General features: G+C 43.9%; 1 protein-coding gene across 15 annotated transcripts in view; it reads right to left on the bottom strand.

Annotated features, from left to right (window-relative positions):
- LOC107226566 (protein turtle) overlaps positions 1-22,148 on the bottom strand; it is a 164,784-nt gene that overhangs the window by 57,790 nt on the left and 84,846 nt on the right. For all 15 annotated transcript variants that reach the window (XR_006903283.1, XM_046733920.1, XM_046733925.1 and 12 more), the window contains exon 3: positions 20,807-20,842. The gene's annotated coding sequence lies outside the window, so the exon portion shown is untranslated. The remainder of the gene's footprint in view (positions 1-20,806; positions 20,843-22,148) is intronic.

Below are 22,148 nucleotides of genomic sequence, written 5' to 3'. Positions count from 1 at the left end.
TTCGTACACCGCTGTAGGTTGTCTCTACGATATACGAGACGGAAAAGACTACTTGTAAAAAATGCTTCGCGACACAGAGCGGCGGGCAAAAAATATCCTGCAATTGCACCGGGTGACGATGACACGCGTTTAAAAGATTGGATGTGCCATTGAGGGTGCTGTAAAACGGAGGAGAGACTTTAACAGCAATTGTCGAGATTACGTTCCCGACTGTCTGTATACCTATACGTATAACAACGTGTATGTACGCGTATAGCTAGACAAGTTCAGTGGAAAAGAGGGAGAGTGAATCGGCGAGAGAAGGAGATACGCGAGCTTGCGGACCTTGATACGTCCGTGACAACCTCCGCCGGGTGTCGTTTCGTTTGATATACTCGAAGCGAAGTTCGGTTATGTACGGGTGAATTTACAAGGTCAGCTAATTCAAGGCAAACCACGTTCGGAGAACTAATTTTAACTCAAGTCTGAGAGGGTTAAGACGCTGTGAACTATAAAGCGAGACGCCGAGAAGCCTTATTTTCGGCAAAAGCTTCCGAAGCGCGATAAACTCGTTCCGTGTGTTCCTCGAAAGTAAGTCAACCCTGACAGTAATCTGGATTAAAAAAATTTTATCGCCTAAAAATGTTCGCGCCAATTATTCATCAGTTGACACAGATTAGCTTCGTTCTTCGATTCATCATCTTCCAGTCAACATTGGCTCAAGGTTTTCAGTCATCATTGAATGATAATCGGTAGGACGACGAGAGAAATGCGACTGCCTGGAATTCTCACCTCTCTCGGTTCATCGCACGGAAAACATCGGATTCTCGATTGGCTAGACGGCTTGAAACACCTCGGGATTTAAGATCTCACCGCCCGGTTGCCGCAAAGTGCAGTAAGTAATCGAGTTTAGCTTCTCCCGCTCGGAAGTCGGTGGAAATTTTCACACCCAAGATCCGTCTGAGATAGTTGCACGAGGTAAAAAGTAGGATGAAAAATCGACTGTAGTTTCTCTTCCTCGATCAATTTCCCACATCACGTTGCGCCGTAGTTTTGTCAGTGTTCAAAATTCGCAATCACGTGATCGCGCAGAGTTCTCCAAGGAGCGTGTCTCCCATTTCCTCTCTTCGGAGTCGATGGAACTCGCGAGCATCCCGGCGTCCAGTTAATTCCTTTCCCTTTCCCCAGCCCCCGCTCTTCCCCTATACAGACGCATTTTCATCTCAACAGAGACACAACGCCGTGTTCCATTTCGCTACCCGAACGACAATGCTCTCTGGCAAAGAAACCACGGTCGATATACTTGTCACGGACGGGTTATGTTACGTCGAGTCGTTCACCGGGAGCTGGGAAGCGGGACGAAGAGGAGCGAGAGGCGCCAGGGTGAGGATCGCGATCCTTACCCCTTGGCATCGTTCCTTAGACCATACTCGATTCGAGTATCGGCTTTGCAGCATCCAAAGCGCGTTCGCTTGGGAGGGAAATCTGGATTGGGATGCAGGAACGAGACGCGTGCGGGAGAAAGTTGAATCCGGGAATCTGAATTGGTCAGATTTCATGGTATAACTGCGACGATGTTGATCTTGAAGACGAATAGACAGCCCCGATCCTCCGGAAATGAGCTCAAGTTTTAACGAAACGTACACACATGCGGTATGATCGATCATCGCGCGAAGAGTCATTTTAATTTGGAAATTAAACGCACCGAATCCAACATACTCGAGTCTCTTTCCCTCGGTAAAACCCCTCCGGGATCTCGTAATGGATGCCGGTGAGGGAAGGGCTGCCCTCGTCTCCCCATCGACAATTTCGTATGCGAAAGTGTCGAGGATTCGGGTACCTCGTGACATATACATTCCCTTTCTTATTCGTAGCCGCGCCCAAAACGTTTTGCTCTGTATGTATATTGTATGAGGTATGGCGACACGATCCAACGTAAAAGAGAAACTTGTCACAGGTACAAGAACGCGGTGAAGACCATCTCCGGTTTTACACTTCCGCAACCCGCCGGAATGATGGAAGGTGATTCGTTCTCCTTCCATCATTCCGAAGGTGCAACCCAACGAATAGCTAATCGATGTGCAATTTTTCTTTCATGAAACACACGACGTCAGGGGTGGCTTTAATCGCCCGGCACAGCTCGGAGGGTGAAACGCGGAGGCAAGTAACTGGGGTGTTTTATAATCTCCGGTAAACTGCCGGCAGCATTACCCCCAAGCGGGACATCCATAGACCGTTGAATATGTATGGAGAGAGGGATGTGGTCTGTACCTGCAACCCGCGTACAACTTACCCTAAAACCCCTAACACGGTGCTCTAATCTTGCTTGGCCAAAAAAGCGGTCGTGGGTCAGCGTTAGGAAGCCATGTTCGCGGCTTTCCGACCGGCGCCGGACCGAGGTCTGAACTTCTGCTGCATTTCAACGGACGGGGGAAAAGAATCCGGCAATCAGTATCCGCAAGCGGATGCGGAACGACGGGACGTGTAACGTCGCGACTGATGAGGGTATAGAACTTGAGACTCGCCGTGCAAGCCGAATGAATTGAAATGGGATACCGTTGCAGCCACGCAATTTTGCGTAGCGGATGCACCGACTGCAGCTGCGTCGATAATTGAGATTCCTGTAACTGGATTGACGTCCACAATACCGCGGCTGGGAAGCGGAGGAAAAAGCGAACTAATGCCGCCTGGAACTAAGACGTATTCTTGCCAATATCGGGTGAATGCCGCGGAGATACGATTCCCGTTTATCAGGCTCAGACCACCGACTGAAGAGAAACCTGGACTGATAGAACCATTCGAATGCAAATGGTTCTACTCTGTCCCAGACTCGTCTGGTCTAGTTAGCGTCACGTCAACGCCCGCATACTTGCGAGTAGCGTGAATTCGTCTTTGAGGTGCGGAGGTTGATCGAGGCTCGAAATCCGTGGAGAAAATGCGAAAATGCGACGGAATGTACGGAGAAGAAAGAATCAACTTCCAGGATCGGAATTGAATATTAATAAAGATCAAACGCCTGGGATCCAACGCTGTCGTCACGAGTTTGCTGGAAGGCGTTTGTAATCAGCAACGTTACTAATTGGATTAATACCTGCCTAAACGGCACTTGAACTCGCTTTCGAACGATCCAGAGAATCGAAATTAAAACGAAGATTTTCCTAAGAATAAAAGAAACACGTAGAGATAGAGAGAAACAGAGGAATGGAGGAAAAGGTGAAGGAGTCGCGAGGGGGTAAAGAAAAATTAAATAAAAAATAAAACCTAATTCGTTGAATTAAATCGCGGTAGGTTGTCCGTGAAACTGTCGACCACCTCCCCCCCCTCCACCCTCGATAGCAAATTCAGGTTGCTGGTATAACTTTTATTCAAAGCATTAACGGCTAACGAATCCGGGAATGACATTACCAAGTCAAAGTATTAAGTTTGTTATCATATCTTTGCTCCGATGTCGAGAAGCAGCGGGCACCTCGCCTCATCCCAAAAGGTTTTCCTAACTCTCTCTAGAATCCTGCGAATATATCCAACGTATATACACATCTATATACATTTATACATACATGGAATATACATACTTTCGGAAGTGGAGCATTTCAGGTTGGGTATTATTTGAACCGAGTTAGGATTTTTTTCTTTCATCCTCGTCCCGGACGCCTGCAGCACACATTCACTGCCATTACCGTGATTCCGTATTATATTCCTCGTTTCTATCCCTCATTCTTCTTACCTTAGTTTATATTCAATTCCGCTCCCCTTATCGCCGTTATTACATCCGTTTCTTTTCACCCCGGACCAACTGCAGACGTCATCGTGCTCGTTGAAATTTCGCATCTTTTGCCGGTCTATAATTGCACAGTGGGGTTTGATTTTAGACCACTCGGTTAGCGCGTGTGAGTAGCAACGAGTTAAAAACTGCTTCACCGGCAGGAGCCTGATTCGACCGTACGAATAGCGATTGCAAAAATCTGTTGAACGACGGGAGATAAATTTTCTGCTGAATGTATAAAATTCATCGCTTCAGAGTAAATTGACAAAGGCGGGGAGGATAATTCTTCAGGCGAATCTTGAGCCGGGGGAATTAAAATTAGAAATTCATTTTCTCCCCTCTCTTTATCCTCTCGATCGAAGAACCGCGGAGTCCTGCAGATTTCATATCGACAAAAGCTTAATTCCGACGATCCGTCAAACGCGATTATCGCACATCAAATTTAAAGCGTTTCTCGCGTAAAAATATGGACCCCAAAATCCCCCCCAGCCCCTTGTTCGAGTTTGCAACGACGCCTAATAGCCGAGGCGCTAAGCGTCGAGTAATCACGGTACGTCTGTACAAATCTAACCGCGCACCATTACTTATACCCGCAGATTCACCGTGCGATTAAATTCCAAAGCACACACGTGCTGGGTGCAGATATCCGGCCAAATTTGCGCCAACTCTATCGCGTTTCCTCTGCAGTTTCTGTCCTCCTTTCTCGTCTACGACGTAACGCGCAACAACGAGTTCAGCTGATTTCGCCTCTCGAACGGAAACCTCGTTGTGCCTCTAATTACATTTCTCGCTAAGCGTTCTTGGGAGCAGGGTTCATCCCTCTATACCTCGAATTTACTTAACGCGCCGAAATTATCTAGAGCGATGTACCTGCTCACAGCTGGTGCGTAAATATATCTAACTACAAATTATTATCCGGACAATATCGGTCTCTGTTTTGCACCCTGCGAATTGCGATTTTGCTTTGCTCAGCGATTTGCGCAGTAATTAATAACGAGTTTGAGGAATTTATTGCAATGTTAGGGTGAAATCCTTGTTCTGCTTCATAGAAGAAAGAAATTCATCGATACCAAGAATCGAAGGTAGACGGAGAAGGAAAGAAGAAGAGCGACTTTCTATGATTTATCCACGTGACTAGGAAGGTTGAAATTCAATTTGCTGCTTGATAAAAAGACCCCTGCAGCCATATATCTGTATGTTCGTATAAAGTGCAGAGGGCAGCGTTAATGGACAGTGGGCGGGTTCAACGGCGTCTTAACTCTTCCTCGAAAATTTCCAACTCTGTGCCAGTGGATTTTCATTCGGAAAAATTGGGTGCTGTACAGGGAAGTCTGCGATGATGATAAAACTGATTGCGTCGATTAGATTTGTAAAATTTTATGACAAACAATCGCGTGAAATTGGTTCTAGGCTTTCTGACTTGTGACAACCTGAGCAAAAAAGGATCGAACAGTAAATATATTGCCGTTCTTCGTGAAACCAAAAAACAAATCATTCGAATCCTCCGCACGTATCGACGTCACAGGTACTAAACAATATATTCAATTTTCAATCGTTGGCTTACACATCGCATACCTGAACCCCGATCCCTCTTGTGTTCTGCGTTGGACTTGGGCCAATTTTACTCCTAATATTACGCGCTGCGCGTAGTTTTTCGAAACATATGGCTTTGCGTCTGTTACACGGGTATATCAATCAATCGTTTTCAGCCTTAATCCGACAAAATTTCCTCTTCAGAATCGATATCGATGTGTAAAGTAACTTATAAACGAATGTTGCCAGTGTAGCTGCGAAAGCTCCTCTGATCGACGAAGCTCATCGTTCTAAAAGCGTTTCGACAATTCCCGCATCCTTAATCCCGAAAGCATTGACCCGTAACGGGTCGAGTGGTATTATATAACAGGTAAATTATGCGCCGGGTTGGTGCGAGTTAATTGTTAACGTCAACTTGATGCAAGGCTAAGCCAGCATGGCGCAATGGCGGCGGCAGTGGGAAGAGGGTCCGGAGAACTGGAAGTGTGGAGCGAAGCGCGATGCCGCTCCTCGAGCAGTCGACTCATTGTCAGAACCACGAGTTTGTTTCCAACTCCGAGAAATTCCGAGGCATTAATTTATCTTAGTCTCGTTAGCTTCTGTCTCACCCGAAACCATCGATCAGACCCGGGGCCACGTTCGGGGCGGTCGACGCTTCGCGCAGCGCCGTTTTAAACGCGTGAATAAAAAAAGAAGACCGAACCCGTTGCACCGAGTCGCAGGGCGAAGTCGTGATTTGAAAACGAGCCCCGGTTTTGCTGATATTTTAAAAAATGCTCACTTAGGATCCCGTTTTTCCATTTAACGAACCCGATTCGAGGGGACTGCACCCCAATTAACGGTTTGGCTCATTGCGAAGATCCAAATTGACCTACAAATTGGTCGGTATATTCAACGACCCAGTTCCATGGTGCCTTTGCATTAATTATTGCACTCCCCCTCTCTCCCTCTTTCTCTCTCTCTCTCTCTCTCTCTCTTTCTCTCTCTTTCACTCTCTCGGGAAGCACGTCTAGAGTCATGACTGACATATGAAAGTCCTCGAAATACGCGGAGCTCATTTCAATGTGTAGCCGTACGTCGGGTCAGGACGGATAATATACGTCGTGTCGAGAATCGGGGATGTAACGGTCTTTTTCTCCTCTTCTCTACTTCGGCTTTTCCTCTATTCGTATATTTTTTGTTCTTTTCTCCGTCATTTTACTCCTCCTGTCTCTTTATTTTCATTCTGTTTTTTTTTTTCCGCTCCGACCCCACCAGGTTTATTTCAGGGACGATAGAGCCTTGCATCTTATCTCTTCCAGGTTCCTTCGCTTTTAATTAGCCCACTCTCTCTCTCTCTCTCTCTCTCTCGCGCGCGCTGCGAGTTTCACCCTCCGGTACCAGAATTTTACACACGAAGTGTCCATTCGCCTGGTCCAACTTCGCTTTGCTTTCCCTTGTTTTTCGCCTTCCGGCTTCTTCTCCTTTTCAAAAGAATATCCACGTCGCGAGAATTGTCTTTCGAGAATATTCCCCCAAGTACAGGTGGCCGCAGTCTCGTCGTCTGTTGTGCCGCGTTTTAGCTCCTCGAGAGAGGTATTAAAGAGCGGGAGGGTGGAAGTTGGCTTGGGGGCTGGTGGGGCGGCTAGACGTAAAGCACGGGAAATTACGTTGTGTATCATCCAGAAGCTTGCATCTCCAGGATACAGAAATGGGAGAACACCGCAGCGACTGGATGCCGGGGAGCGAAGCTGCACCCCCAACCATCAACCCCCTCGTCTAGAACCAATTTGGGACGTCAAATCGCTCGAGCATTGTTAGGATACGACCGGTTCGTTTGGCCAAGTTGTTTCTTGCCTCGGGAATAAACGCGACGTGAACATTTCGGAAACAGATTCGTTCGGCTGTGGCGTTCATCGAGCGTAACGCTTATACTTGCGGTATGTACGTTGTGCAATTACGTAAACATTCGTCATGTGTATCTGTTGCGTCGTCCGCATCGAACGATCATCGCAGACGAGGAAGATCCTCGAGGTTTTACGGCGGCCGGAGGGACGAAGAGAAAGAAAGCTCTGTTTCTTCTGTGCCGGTATCTACACAGCGATAAGTCTCGAAGTCCGTAAATAAGGACGGAAAGTCCGCTGCATGGGACGTTGTTATTGAAAAGTGACGGACAGCAAAGTCACGTACGTATAACCTACCCGCCAAGGCGGATCTGTAATCCTTGAGAAATAAAAAGAAAATCCAGGTAATATATCGTCGAAACGGGGAGAGATATGTACCGAAAGCGGAAAGTACAAAGCAAACGAAAAAGTAGAAGAATAAGGAGAAAAAGAAGAAGAAGGAGATCGAGTTGTAGAAAAAGAACACTGTGTGTCGAATATCATGTTCGTTCCGTAGAAAATTCTTCGAAAAATTTCTTCGTATAAGTTGCTGTAAGGACATCTGACAAAATAAAGCCAGCAGAGATTTTATACCGGCTATGAGTGAATATTTCAGATCGCTTACGTACGATCGCGAGATTCTGAAGAAGAAAATTTCACCAAAGATAACGAAAAAAATTTCTTCACATAATTATAAAACAAAATAAACGAAGAAAAATTCAACCAGATATTCTTTTTTAATTCCGTCGTCAAGCTGCGTAAAACATGAAGCCGTGCTGTAATTTAAAAATGATAAAATCGAACGCGATTATATTTCATTTTTACAAATTTCATGAAGGCAGTGAAAAAGAAAAAAGAATTCACGTGAGAACATTGAAACGTATACACATGATACATAAGTATTCAGACCAAGTAAACACGCATTATAAATAAAAAATAAAACCCACTTGCATTTGAGATCGGTTATGAAAATACACGGTACAGAATGGTTGAAAACGTGCTTGAGATCCAATTCACACGGTGTATCATACCGCGTAGGTGTAAATCGGTATGTATACACTACACGTACACGTGTGATACGGCTGAGATCACTTTAGCGTAGGAAAAATCTCGGCTCGGCACCTTCAGGCGTAGAAGCATCTATAGAGCCCTTTGAGCCGTCGGTTCTCTGTATAAAAATGTTCATTAGAGTAAAACTCTCTCCCTCCACCCCCCCTCCACCCCCCCCCCGTCCCTCGCCCCTCTCCGAAAAGGGTAGACAGAAGCTCGAGAGTCGTGCATCCCGGCTTCGCGCACGCTTGAAACATATTCTATCCGCATGGTTTAGCGCCACCCCGCATCAGCCCGCGCCCGCCTAGATCAAAGCTCGCACTACTTGCGGGGCAACTGTAGTCGGGGTCTGACTACATTCGTCATCTTTCTCCTTAGCGTTCCACTGCGCTGCCTCCGGGATGCGGACCGGAAGGGTGAGGAGGAGTGAAAACAAAGGGTGAAAAGCGAAAATTCTAGGGAGAAGAAGGGGACTCGAGTGGAAAAAGAATATGAAGAGCGGTGACGCCGGGAGAATGATGAAAATAAATAATGAAACTGCAAAAATGTTATAGGAAATCGATAAGCTCCGAGTCGGCGGGTTTTATTAACGATTTAAAGCTAACTCGATTCCGTTGATATATGTATATATATGTATATATACACGATTCGATAACTTTTCATTTGTATAACTATTCACAGATACTTTCTGATCGCAATAAGTTGTACCTGTAAGATCTTAAGAATACCAACCGTGTCATTGGTTACCTTTCTAAAGAGCTCCAAACACTTTATTACCTATATTTGGTTGTTTAAAAATTATCATTTTTTCACCGTTTCACTTTACTTCGTCTGTAAAACAGTTCTTCCAAAAAATTTAAATAACCAATTAGAGCGTTGACTCGACATAAATATGATGACTATTAACCTAATATGTTACGTAGTGTAATTTTTATATGTCTACGGGGCTTTTCACGCCAACTCAGTAAACGGTTTATCATGACATTTTTTAAGTTCACCAAGGATGTTTGATACGCTAGTACGACCCCTGAAAAGCTTCCGAAAAATTTTTTCAAATGTTTTAAATGACTCGTCTTCACACTATGATTTTTCTGAAACAAAAAAAAAAAAAAAAAAAACATTCGGTTTCCGAAGCGAAAGATTTTCAGGCATGATTCGGAGTGGAACCTCGTTTATTTCTACTTTTTTTATTTTGTTTTTTGTTTTTTTTTTCTTTATCGGTTTATCTATTTTCATATCCGTTTAAAAATCTGTCATAATACATATCGCATCTCCGATTTGATTACCGATTTTTTAAACTGTTTTTCCAGTTCTAAAATACACTCGCAATTTTTTTCAACATCGGTTCACCAACACTTTTTGAGTTACTATTTTTCACAAAAAGTGTACTATATAAGAAACAAAAACAAAAAAAGCTTCGCTCTTAACACAAAAACGTCCTTAAAATCGTGACAAAATTTTCCCGCATATCGTTTGGGCATCCAGGTCACCGTATCGCGAAGAAAACGGAATGCGGGACACCGTTGAGATGATCCCGTGGGAACTGCAGTCTGCACCACGAGGGGCTTGAATATAGCGACAGAGATACGCAGCTTCCGCTTTGCGTCGATATCGCTGGAGGACCGTAAGAGAATGGAGTAAAAATGGAAGCAGGGAGAAGGGGTGTATGGGGGGGGAATAAGGGGAGGAAGAAAAAACGAGAGACAGGAAATATGTACATTGAATAAAAACAGTAATATCGACTACGTCGACGGGGGTCGGCCTGGGACCGGGGTCGGGATTATTAAATCACCGTTCGACAGACCTCAATCTTGAAAGCCGGTTCCCTTTTTCCCGAGGTATGCGACGACGCCCGGAGTTCGTGCCGCTCCCAATAATTTCAGCTTTATTTCTTCGGGGACTCGATCCGGCGGCTTTCGGTGCTTCCGAGGCGAGTTCCGTTCCACCCCCGTCGTCTTCTTCTTCTTCTACTTCTTCTTCTTCTTCTTCTTCTTCTTCTTCTTCTTCTTCTTCTACTTCTTCTTCTTCTTCGCTCGGTAGTCCGTCGCGTTTCTAACTCAATTTTGCACTCCGCGACGGTCGAAATCCGCCGACCAGAGGTCACGGAGAGGCTTCCGAAACTCTCAAGAGTTCAAATTCCCCAACGAAGAGTCTCCGACTACGCCGTCTTCGTTATTACGGAACTCGCAATCAGTTCCGTTACATCGATACGAGTATTCGGACGCGGGGATAACTTTTCGCCCCAAAAATTTCACGCTTTCTCAGCGTGATGTATTTGTTACATTGTATTCAAACAAGACGTTTACGATTCTCGAGGCGTCTGCATGATGAATGAGAAATTACGAAAATGGTTTGAATTTTTTTTCTCTTCTCAAGGATCTATCGTAGCCTTCTGTTGATCTGAATTTCTACCAACGAAACTTCGTAAAGGACTTGGTGATTTTTTCAGACCTCGGACAAATTTTTTATCACAACTCTAAATTTTTTTTTTGAAGCACGAAACATTTAAATCGGACGAACAACACCAGAATTTAACCATTTTATCTGTCCCGATTGTAAAACCTTTTCAAGCATTGCTCACGTTCGTTTCTATGTCATTATAGTTACAATGTTATTTCATTCGTGTTTACCAACATCATCGGCGCAAATAACATGATCGGTAATTCTTTGAAACGATTTTTCTGCTTTTCATTTCCTTATTTTCGATTCAAAGGATTGGGCTTATTCATTCTTGATAGTTCACGAAACCTTCTCAATCCATTCAAATCCAAGAAAAAATCTCCAGTCAAGTTTGATCTAGAAAATTGTAAAAATAGGTGAGACATGATTTCATGTTCAAAAATTGGACGGTTCAAAAAAGTTTCAAAAAATTCACATCCGAATTCTATGCATTTTCACGAACCATTGACATTGAGACCGAATTTCCACACCGGGAGAGAATTCTTTTATACTATGTTTCACGTAGCGAGAGTCGAGGATCGATCGAAGGGTGAGGTACGTGTTCGATTTGAGAATTCCGGTCGCCCCGATAAAGACGGAATGGAAGACTGACCGCCTAATTGCGGTCATCGGACCATTTACTGGACTCCGTGAACTCCTCGGAGTCTCGAGTCGACTCGCAAGACTCAAAGCTCAGCAGCAGCGATTTCGCGAGCACCGTAGGTAGGATATAGCTTTGCAGGACTTTGGAGCAATTGCTCGACCACGTGAGATTTACCCGGCAGTGAAATGAGGACTAAATGAAAAGCTTAGCAGGCAGGAAGAGTTCGTAACCAGGACTGCGGATCTCGGATATACGCTGCATAAAATTTCAGCGTCCTTTTCCGAACTGCGAGGGAAAAACCAGAGCTTTTTCGACCGGTGAAAGATGTAAAATCGGGTATTTGCGCTGTTTATGCGAATTTTTATATCGTCGGGAAGGAAAACGAGTCAAGGAATTCGTCGACGAAGCACGTTTCAGTTTCTGGGCGTGAATGAAAAAATGGAACCACGGTTCTTCCTTCCTATCTCGCAACCGCGAACAAAATTCTGAAAACTCACTTAAAACTTGCGAAAGCTTTGCCAGATCAGCTCTGTCGTTGAGTTTGAATTATTTTCGGCTATGAATCGCCTCCACGATCAGAGGAGCATAAACAGATACCGTACACGTAGTGAAAATAATTTGCTTTTATTTCTTCGAACCTGCAAAGTGTTTTTTCAAAGACGTCCGAAAAGCTCGCTGCCGTTTTAACCAGGTTACAAAAAAAGCTATCTCCTGAATTATTGATCATGCTGAAATTAATTGGTTTCAATTGCTGCAGGTGGGCGAAGCCCGCGGTAAAAACTAATAAAAGATTTCAGGGGATTCGGAGCGGCTCGTTTTTTCGTGCAATTCAACGCCGAGAGTTTCTCCTGCAGGTTTCTTCCTCTCTGCAGGATTACGAAGAGGAGTATTTCACAAACCACAGCTCGAGACCGCAAACAGCAGCCCGAAACGAGAGAGCGCCGTAATTTAAGCTGATTTTTTAAATTTAAACGACGCTCTTGTAAATTATATTCACGGCAATTCTGATCCTCACCGTGCACGTGTCACGAGTCTGCATTTGCGTGACATTTTAATTTGATAATCTTTCGAATCTTTCACAAATCCAGCTTAATTTTTACCGTCGAATAATTATAGGACGTTAGTCGTGTTACCGGAGGTTGAAATTGATTTACAAAACCGATTCAAAAAATGTTTCAGTCTCCGCATCGAGCAGAAATCTTAATTACAAGACCGTGTCACGTGTTAATTACTATACACCGTCAACTTTGTGCATATTTTCTATGGAAATGGAAGCAGTTTTAATTAGTTTTATGCGCTGTTTACTCTAGGCGTGACACTGCAGGTTTACAGTGACGCGGGGCGATTTTCTCATTTCATAGCTACGGACGATGATTATAGGTTGATTCATTTTCTGGCGTGAATAATAATCGAAAAAGAAATTTTCAGAACACGGCGACAAAGCGCAGCTCTTCAAATTTCGAAGCCATGATCTCGCGGCACACCCGCGAATTCCGGTGAAAAGACTTTTATCCCAGTCCCGATAAAACTTTGATGAAAAATCGAGCACTCGGTCAGCGATGCGCCACGAAACTTTTCAAACTTCTACAACTCCCTGTTAAAAAGTGGCCAAGAGTCTCTCAAACTCGATCCAATTTCCCCAATTTTTTATTAGTCCCCATAGAATTTGGCACAGTACCTACGAGATCTGTATTCAGGATTTGAAAGGGGGGAATCAGGCGTTGGAAGAATTGGTTTAGTTCGTCCGAAAGTTTGGATAAACAACAAGTTAGAATTAGCGATTGGATGAATTGGACGGGGATGAAAGTATAGAAAAATCAAAAAATCGAAGGGCTACAATATTGAATTTTTAAAGAAGCGGAAACTTGATTTATAAAACTTTGAAATGTTGAAAATCGAAGTATGGAGGGGTAAAAGAACAGAAAGGTCAGATCATAGAATATCAAACTCTGTAATCGTATTCAGATTCTCGATTTTGCCATTATACGTTTTGACCATTTTATATACCATCTTTTTGAATTTCGAACTTCAATATTTTTAATTTTCTATACTTGAACTTTCGACACTTTTAAATTTCACGAAGAAGATTTTCGCGTCTATGAAAATTCGACATTCAGGTTGTTCTGTCAATAGAAAATTCCATTTATTTTTTCGTTTCAAGTAAAAAGTACGAAAACTGGGGTTTAAATTAAAAATCCACCTATTTCTCGTAACAATCGTATCGTACCTACCGAAAACCCGGTGACGAGAGAAAAGTAAAGTTATAGGTACGTGAACAGGGACTGAAAGTGCATAATTTACCATGAAAATATGCTCGGTCGCATTAAATACAGGTTCAGTATAATCCTTCACCTCCCTTTTATTTTCCCTCGTTTCGATTCGAGGGCAATACTCGAGTGACTCTGCGCTATAATACGTGGCTAGGTTCGTTCCTTCCAGCAGGACTAAGGCAGGATGTGAAAGGGGCGGGATGCCTTAAGCCGTGCGATGACATAACAACGTCGAAGGGATGAAGGATAATTCCTGCACCTACCTCTTGTTAGCTGATATAGCGCAGCTTTCTGTTAGGCGAGGGGTATAAGGAAAAGGTTCAAGAGTCGAAGAGGATGAGATCCCTGTCCCATCCTCTCGGGTTTGTACACTTCGAGAGGGAGGAATCCACGAGACGTTTTCCCGCGCCCATTGCCAGTCGTAGCCGAAGAGAAGCGAGCCGAGTCGAAGGGCGTAAAAAGGGCAAGATTATACGCGCGCAGTTCGCGGCAGGGCCGAGTTTTCGGTAGAGCCCCACCCCCACCCAATTCCGCCCCCTCGCCCGTCGTTCTCGTTTTCTTTTTCCCTCTTGCTCGGTCGATAAAGGCGCCCCTACGCGCTCACAGTGACGTCACTGCCCGCCCCAACCCCCGGTAAAGCTCAAATGACGTCACGCCAAGCAGAGCCGAGTCGAACCGAGCCGAGCTGAGCGGCCGCCGCGTTCCCTGCGGCGCGTAAAGCTCGTAAGCTCTCTTCCTCCCTCCCTCGCTCCTCCTCCTCTCTCTCTCTCGCTGGCTGAGAGCGACTCGGATGACCTAGCCTAGATCACAGCCTAGCGTGGTGGTACCGTAAATGCGAGAGAGGGTAAACAATCGAGCGCCCCCGACGCCTGCCTCACCCTCACCCTCACCCCTTCAGACTCCTCCCCGCAGTCCCACCGTTTTTGGGGCAACGCGACGACGAAACGTTGACGATGCTAATCGCCCACCGTCGAAATAACCTCCGACGCTAGCCGGGAACTCAACGAGTAACGGCTTGAAATGCGCTTCTTTTTGCTAAATTCGTTACAATTATTATACCGTATTCGAGAAAAAAAAAAAAAAAATAAAAAAAAAAAAATCGTCTTTCACTTGCCATGCGAGAAGTTTTTTGAGTGGTTACTCTCAGAGACGAATCACTCAAATTCACTTCCGTTTATGTGAAGCCACTTGAATTCATCTAAACTTGGTTTACGATACGTTATTTGAAGTCTTTACAGTTCACTTTAGATCGGTTCAAGTGTTATATTCGAATCACTTTCGCCTGTATGAAATTCATGAAATTTTAAAGTCGGTCGTACGTACAAGTTTGGTATGAGAAATGAATTTTATAAGACCGGGAATCCTTTTTTTCTCTCGTTAAAGTGAATTATAGAGATAAACTAAAGGTTCATTCAATTAAGAAGCAAAGCGTCTAGCAGAATACATTTTTGGCGCAAACCTAACGTTTTCTGTTATACTGATTAAAACTTCAGCTCAACGAGTATAAAGTGATTTTCAAAAAGGCACTCTGACTTTGGATTACTTGATTTCCATGAATTCTTTATGTGCGATAATTAAATACATTTTCAACACTTATAGGTATAACAGTTACTTCAAATTTCGATTTTTTGTAAATCCATAATTGCTTACAATTGTTATAAGCATATGAAAAAAAACACATATTTTCATGAGTGTAATTCGTTAGCGGAGAGATTTGATATAATAAACGTATACTGAAAGCGTTTGGAATTCGTTGTTTGACAAACAGAGATCTCGGAATGAACGTCAGATTTACACAATTCAATGCATGGGGTAGTTTTCATCTTTATTAGGGGTGCATATAGATAGTATGGAGGGTTGCACCTATTCTCGGCCTAAAATCGTACTGTCTCAAAATAAATATTCATTAAAATCTCATTCAAGAATACTGTCTAAAACAATGTTGATAATTCAACACGTTTTCATCCCATTTTCAGGGTTGTTTTTAGTTTTATAAAGCTTTTGACATCAGATTCGTATTCAGCGTCAAAAAAAAAAAAAAACAAATAAAAAATAAAAAACACAAGAAACGTGTAATTGCACTTTCGTGCCAAAGAAAAAACTGCAAGGGTGAAAATCCAGCTTTCTTCCGTAGATCTTGGCGAAAATAAATTAAAAGCGAATCAAGAATGGATAAAAATTAGGGAAAATTATGAATGAGGGCAGTAAAAGAGGCTTTTGCTGAATAACTGAAGCCGGGATCGCGGCCACAATCCAATCTCGATAAGCTGACGCCGCTAGTCTGCAGCCACTCGATTTAAAAACCAGCTGCAGCTAGCTCTTTTAATATTAAGTAGGTATAAGCGGGAGTCTTGACCACTTGACCCAGTATTTCGTATCGATTACAAAATATCGTAATCACTGAAATTTATTCTTGTTACAATATACAACGATCAAGACAAGAACCGTCAAGTTCGGCTTACGAACATTTTCGCAAACAGATTGAAAATATTGCAGAGTTAATCGGGGGTTAAAACCAGACGAAACCAGTTTTCATCTGCATTTCTACGAGACGTATTTGCTTCTAAGAAACTGCTTAAGGTCGGTATTTATCGGTTGTGAGGAAAAAAAAAAAAAGAAGCAACAAAATAAATATGAAAATATCTCACGTACCGTAAGTGCAGATTTTGCGAGTCACAAGAGGCACAAAGTAACTTGTGCCGACCGGTACATGGCGATGTTTGAGAGCGGCGAATGTTTTAGTCATTTTGGCGCGGTGGTTTTCCGGATAATTAACTGGACCGGTCATCTGCGGCGGACAGGTTGAGTCTTTTTCTCGAGAAACGTTAATAGCGACGCCGGGAGGGATATAATATTATGTCGATAAATAACCGGGAGTAGGAAATATCCGGCCCAGTTCCACTCGTGTTATCCAGTTGACAAATTGTTTGTATTATTTCATCCAGAGCTTAATGCCTGTACAGTGTACAGCTATATAAAGCTCAGGGTGCAAGCACACGCCACTACCGCATCTGTATTCGTAATAAGAGCAGCTCGATACATAAATCAAAGGGGCAGCAAAGAAAACAGGAAATAAAATCCTCAGCCGGTGGCTCTGAGGCTGAGAGCTTTTTCTCCGTCTCATAAACCGTTCTCTCTCACTCTCTCACTCTCTCTTTCTCTCTCTCTCTCTCTCCCGCCTCCATTAGGTATTCCGTAATTCAGGTTCCGGTTCCCAAGCTCGTCTTGAACTCACCGATAAAAAAGCTCGGGTTTCAAGTAAGGACGTCACGCGTCGTGACGTCGCTACGGAATTCACCGACGTCGGAATCTAGCCTAGAAACTGCACTCGCCGTGCGGGTCAAGCACAAGGCGTTGGTGCAACGCTGACCCAATTCTACCGCGTTAATATTAGCCTGAAAGTTTTAACTGCAGTGCAAACAACCTTCACCTGCAGCCGCAGCACCGCGCGAATGCTGCAGTCTGTTTCCACGTCATAACCGCCAGACTGCAGCGGGCTATTTTTGCGCTACCTGCCGGGTTCGCAGTCTGAGTATTGACCAAAACCGGACGTTAATCTTTGATTTCCGTTATTACCGCGCAACCTCGCTCGTCGGCGTTTATAAAATATGGAACGATAGATTCGATCTTGACGATTTTTTAAATTGGTATTTTAAATTTTCAAAAAGACGTTTCAGGCTTTCGCCAAGATTGTTTCACCCCCGGAAACCGGGGGAGAGGTTTACGGATAGTTTGTCTTCCCGATTTCTGATTGGCGATTCCTTGACACGAACAAGATATCACAAGGTATACAAATACCCGAGAGTAATTTATTTCAATCGAAGCAAGAAGTGCGAGCTACTCGAAACGTGCCTTTGTTTCTATCCTGGATAATTCGATACACCGTGGATTGACTGTTCCTGATAATGCCAGTTACGAAGACTTGCGAAATCGTAAATAGCATTTTTTTTTTTTTTTTTTCTTTATTGACGATCATTTCATCTTTTTCAACCAAACGTTCTCCGCTGTAGCAAAATATCAAGTCGAAATATTTTAGATTTGAACTCCCTGCCGCCGCGCTTTCGAAGTTAGCAACTTGAGCCAACAAAGACTGACGAATAAATGAACAGTGAGAAATCCTTCCGCGAGTAAACAGAAGAGGATTTTTTTTCTTGGAAATCCGAAAAAGAGGCTTAGTTAAAAGGGATGAAAAATCAAGAATACGGAATAACCCTAAAAGCGAATGAAATTGACTTAAGCTGTCCTCGGGACGAGGTCTTCAATTGCTACTTCCGAGCGGGATTCTATCGATCCTGTTTCTGTCTGGCCGGTTTTCAAGAGTCGAGACTCCCTCAGGATCATCGAGAATATCTCCCTTGCATTCATTCACCCGCCTCAACTTCCCCGTCAAATTTTCCCGGACGTCGTTAAAATTGCTGTGAAATCACGATGATTATAGTTTTTCCCCGGCGATGGCTACGTGGGTGAAAAATTTTCACGGATAAGTATAGCGAATCAGAGAAGAAGAAGAAGAAGAAGAAGATGACGATGACGAGGAGGAGGAAAATCGGGGCGGAAACGACGATTTGTCCGTTCGATTTCAATCCCGGCAGAAGCGAATTGAAGCGAAACTTGACCCCGGGGAAGAGAAGCCTTTTTCCTCGGCATCCTCGAGATCTCCCCTGAGTTTCCCCGGGTCGTGGAATTCCCGTGGATGATTCCCGTGCGACCCGGCAGATACGGGGTTGGTTATTGGTTAATCTTGGCCATTGTTGTAGCGCGCCGTAACCGCCCCAGCTATTTGCCTCCCTCAGTGCCCGACACGAGCCAAGTACGATTCTCATTAGAGGACCGATTACGCCGTGTGCTTTTGCACGGCGACAAAGGGGCCGACCGAGTTTCCCTAATCTCCGTCTTGAGCGTAGTTGGAAACAGTAGCGTGGCTTGTTCCACTTTTAGAAATTACCTACCCTTCCGCAGTGGCGGTTCCGCGTTGCTCCCGCGTGTGAAAAATTTAACCGCAACCCTGCGATCTCGATTAATTACCGCCGCGATCGTCGCTCTTCTCTTCCCCTGCGTCGCGTCGGGAGAACGATCCGGCACTTTTTCCACCCCTTCGAAACCTTTCAACGGGGTGGCGACCTTGCGCCGACCTTGCGGTTGGGGGCTGAACGGGAAATCGAGAAGACGCGTTCGGAGCCAGACGGGGATTGTCGGAGCTGGGAAATAGGGCCGGGATATCGGGGTGACGTTTGACGGGCCCTGCAACTTCGACGTTCGACCTTTTCGACGGGTTCGCCACCCCGTCTGACTGACACCCAGCCATTGCTTTCGAAACTCTGTGTACAGACGAGACCAGCAACGCGTTTCATGCATACATCCACTCCGCTCGCATGCCAAACTCCTTCTCTCCACCAGGACGTTTCGCGACCGAGACGACGTGATTTATTTACCCGACCGCGAAGGTTCGCGATCCTCTTTTTTCCCTACAAGTTGTGTCATCGAATATTTTTTTTTTTCTTTTTTTTTTCCACTTTGTTTCCTTCAACTTTGTCAATACCACTCCGAATAAACACGTGGTCATAGCTTTTCTCTAGTTTATTCTCTGTACGATGTATCGAATCGCGCGAATGACTCTAGAAACTCTGGAAATAATAGATAAACTGAACGTGGTACAAAACGTTTGAAATCCCGTTTCTCAAAGTTTTTATCAAATCTGTTACTAAAATTATCGTGGCCAAAAATTTCGAAACGCCGTTCGCATTACAGATGTAACGATTTTGAGCGAAAATTGTGACGATAAAGACTGTCTTTAACGTTGATAATAACGTTAAAGATAATTGTCGTGAAGAATGTAATTGCGTAAACGTAAATATGGTAAAAGCCACGATATTTACGAAAGACAAATTCTAAACAACGTTGAACGCGTTGTATTATACTCTAATTGTAGTGAAGTGTAGTAAATATATATTGTCTTTCGCTGTAATCGTAAGACATAAATAGCGTTGAAGAAGAAAAAAAAAAAAAAAACACGTATTCATATCCAAGCGTTGGGAATTAATTAAAAATGGGAATCAGCGTGAAATGGAACTACGATCGTTTTATAAATTTATATTAGTTCGCGTTGAGGGTGAATAAAGAAAGAGGCGAGGGGTACAAAAGAGGATATTGAAATCTGGCAAAGAATTTTCGGAAGGAAATGAATTGGTAACGACAGGCGTGACGCAATTCGGAGGAAAGTCCTGGGGAATAATAAATTACAGAGGGTAGTCGGTGTCCTTCGGCGCCTGCCTTGCCTTCCTTCGGCTTTGTATATTTATCACCCCCGTTGGAAAATATCATTCTTCGCGTCTTCGCTCCCGCCAGTAAAGGATAGATTGTTCGAGCTCTCACCTATTCGTCAAACCAGCCGGAAAGTTTGTCAGGGTTTTTGTTGTTGTCCCCGCAGGTTTATGCGGCAGCTTTTGAAAATAAACACGCTGTTCGTGACAAGCTTTAAGAGCCCGTACGTATCGAGTCTCCGCGACCTCTTTGAAGTTCGCGACAAGCTATTTTGAACAATTGAAAATTTCCTTGCCGATACGTTCGCCTGTATCAAAGAAACTTTTCATATGCGCGAAGGAAAAATATCGAGGAACAAAAAGCGTTTAGAATATAAAGAAGGAAGCGAAAGAGCGAGAGAGCGAGAGAGAGAGAGATAGAGAAGGAGGAATACAGCGAATAACTTTTCAACCCTACTTACGGTTGTATTTTATACGATCCTCGGAGGCGTAAGTTTTTCCTCTTCTCTACTCTGCGAATTTCGCTATTTTTACGCCGCTTATAAATGAAATAACTTTATCGAACCGGTCTAGTCAGCTGTATACGAGCTTACGGGACATTAATCGCTTGATTATTTACAGTGTATTTCATAGTTTTACGGACGATTTAACGCCGGACGCCGGAGTCGGATCCTTTTAGTCGTCGCTCTGCGATGCTGAGAGAAGGAGAAGGGGAGATGAAAAAAAAAAAGAAAAGAGAAAGAAATGAAAAGCTGCACAGCGATGGAAACGACCGCCAGATCGGGTTATGGCGAATCCAACGTAAAACCGCTCGTCAAATCTATCTTTGTACCATCCCAATATCTTTCGACATTTTTCTTTAAAGCCCAAACATCGGTCGGAGAATGCTAATTGAATTTTTTTATAGCATTTACGATCGCATGCCGCACGAACTCGTGAATTTGATAAAAGTTTAATCCTCTTTCTTTACTGCGTTCCAAACATTCGTTTTTCATGCTTACATTATAATCCGATTTTTGGATTGGTTAAAAGATCGAGCAACTTACCAAATACGAAATTCCGTTCAGATCCGTCCTTCGAATCTGAAATGAAAAATAGAGAGAAGAAATTAGTGAAGAACTTCGGGCAGCGTGAAAAACTGGCTATTCCCAAAAATGAAAGACTTCATTTCGGTGATTTCCTGATGAAATAAAAAAAAAGAAAAAAAAAATAATAATAATTAATATTCATTCCGCGATTGAAGATAAGTCGTTCAGACGTAGTGTAATCTGCCATTAGCCGTTAGACTCTGACAATCTCGAGGAACTTGGTTCGGACTAGCGGTGAAAGGCCAGGCGATATATAATCCCCATCACCCGGTCTTGCGGGCCGGCTATCTTATCGTTGAATCTTTCGTGTACAACGTTGACTATAATAAGGAAGCTGTCGGAAGTTTGAAAAACTTTTCGTTGTTTCTCTTTTATTCTCCTTCCCTGCCATCCGTCGTCTCGTCTTGACTAAAGAGGGGTGAGAAATCGATAGCTGAAAAGCATCGAGCAAATTAAGGGTGGGAAATTTGTGACAATTGGTGTATAGATTATATCGAAGGAATTGATTGATGCGGAATAATAAATTTCCCACAAAGGTCGACTGTCCGAGAATAAATCGTTCGTTTCTTTGGAAAAGTGGAAGAAAGAAAGAAAGGACCGGTACAAGTATAAGAAAACAATAAACTAGAAGAAACCGTCAACATGTCAGCGACGTGACATGTACCACGCGCGGGAAACAGTTTATACTGTTTTCCTTTCCAAATGTTTGCCCACTACTTTCACCCTGCTAGACGTATAAAAACAGAGAGAAGAAAGACCTCGCAGAAATCAACCCTTGTGCGAAGAGGCAGCGTCGTCGGGCTGTCACAACGATACCGCGAATGTTCAAACTGTCCAAAGGTGCGTTTAATTTTAGCCTCGTTTCCCGATCTGCCGCGGAGGCGGAATATGGCTTACATACTTCACCGTCCTTTCGCTATTTCTTTGTTATTTTTCCACTTCTTCGTCTTCTTTATGTCATTGAGACACGAAGCCCTTCCCCGACAGCCACCGGGTTTTTCTCCTATTTATTGTTTCCATCCCCCTTTGCGTGCAACTCGACGCACCTATCTCACACGTGACAAATTATGGCTTTAATCTTCCTTTTGTTTCTCCCTCGTGACCTCATGCTCTCTTTTTCTCTTATTGCCGGACGCTAGCTGACGCTGTCTGAATCTCTAGATTATAATCTGGTGTCACTTTCACGGTACCAGACGTGGGCCCAACGGTATCCGATGTCAATACAACACTGTCTGATCTGAAGTTCGTCACACGTTGTCGGATGTCGATATAACGTTAATTAATGTGATTCTAACTCTAT

This window comes from Neodiprion lecontei, chromosome 3 (genome assembly GCF_021901455.1).
Source record: "Neodiprion lecontei isolate iyNeoLeco1 chromosome 3, iyNeoLeco1.1, whole genome shotgun sequence".
Lineage (NCBI taxonomy): Eukaryota > Metazoa > Arthropoda > Insecta > Hymenoptera > Diprionidae > Neodiprion > Neodiprion lecontei.
This window is presented reverse-complemented; position numbering and strand designations above follow the sequence as displayed.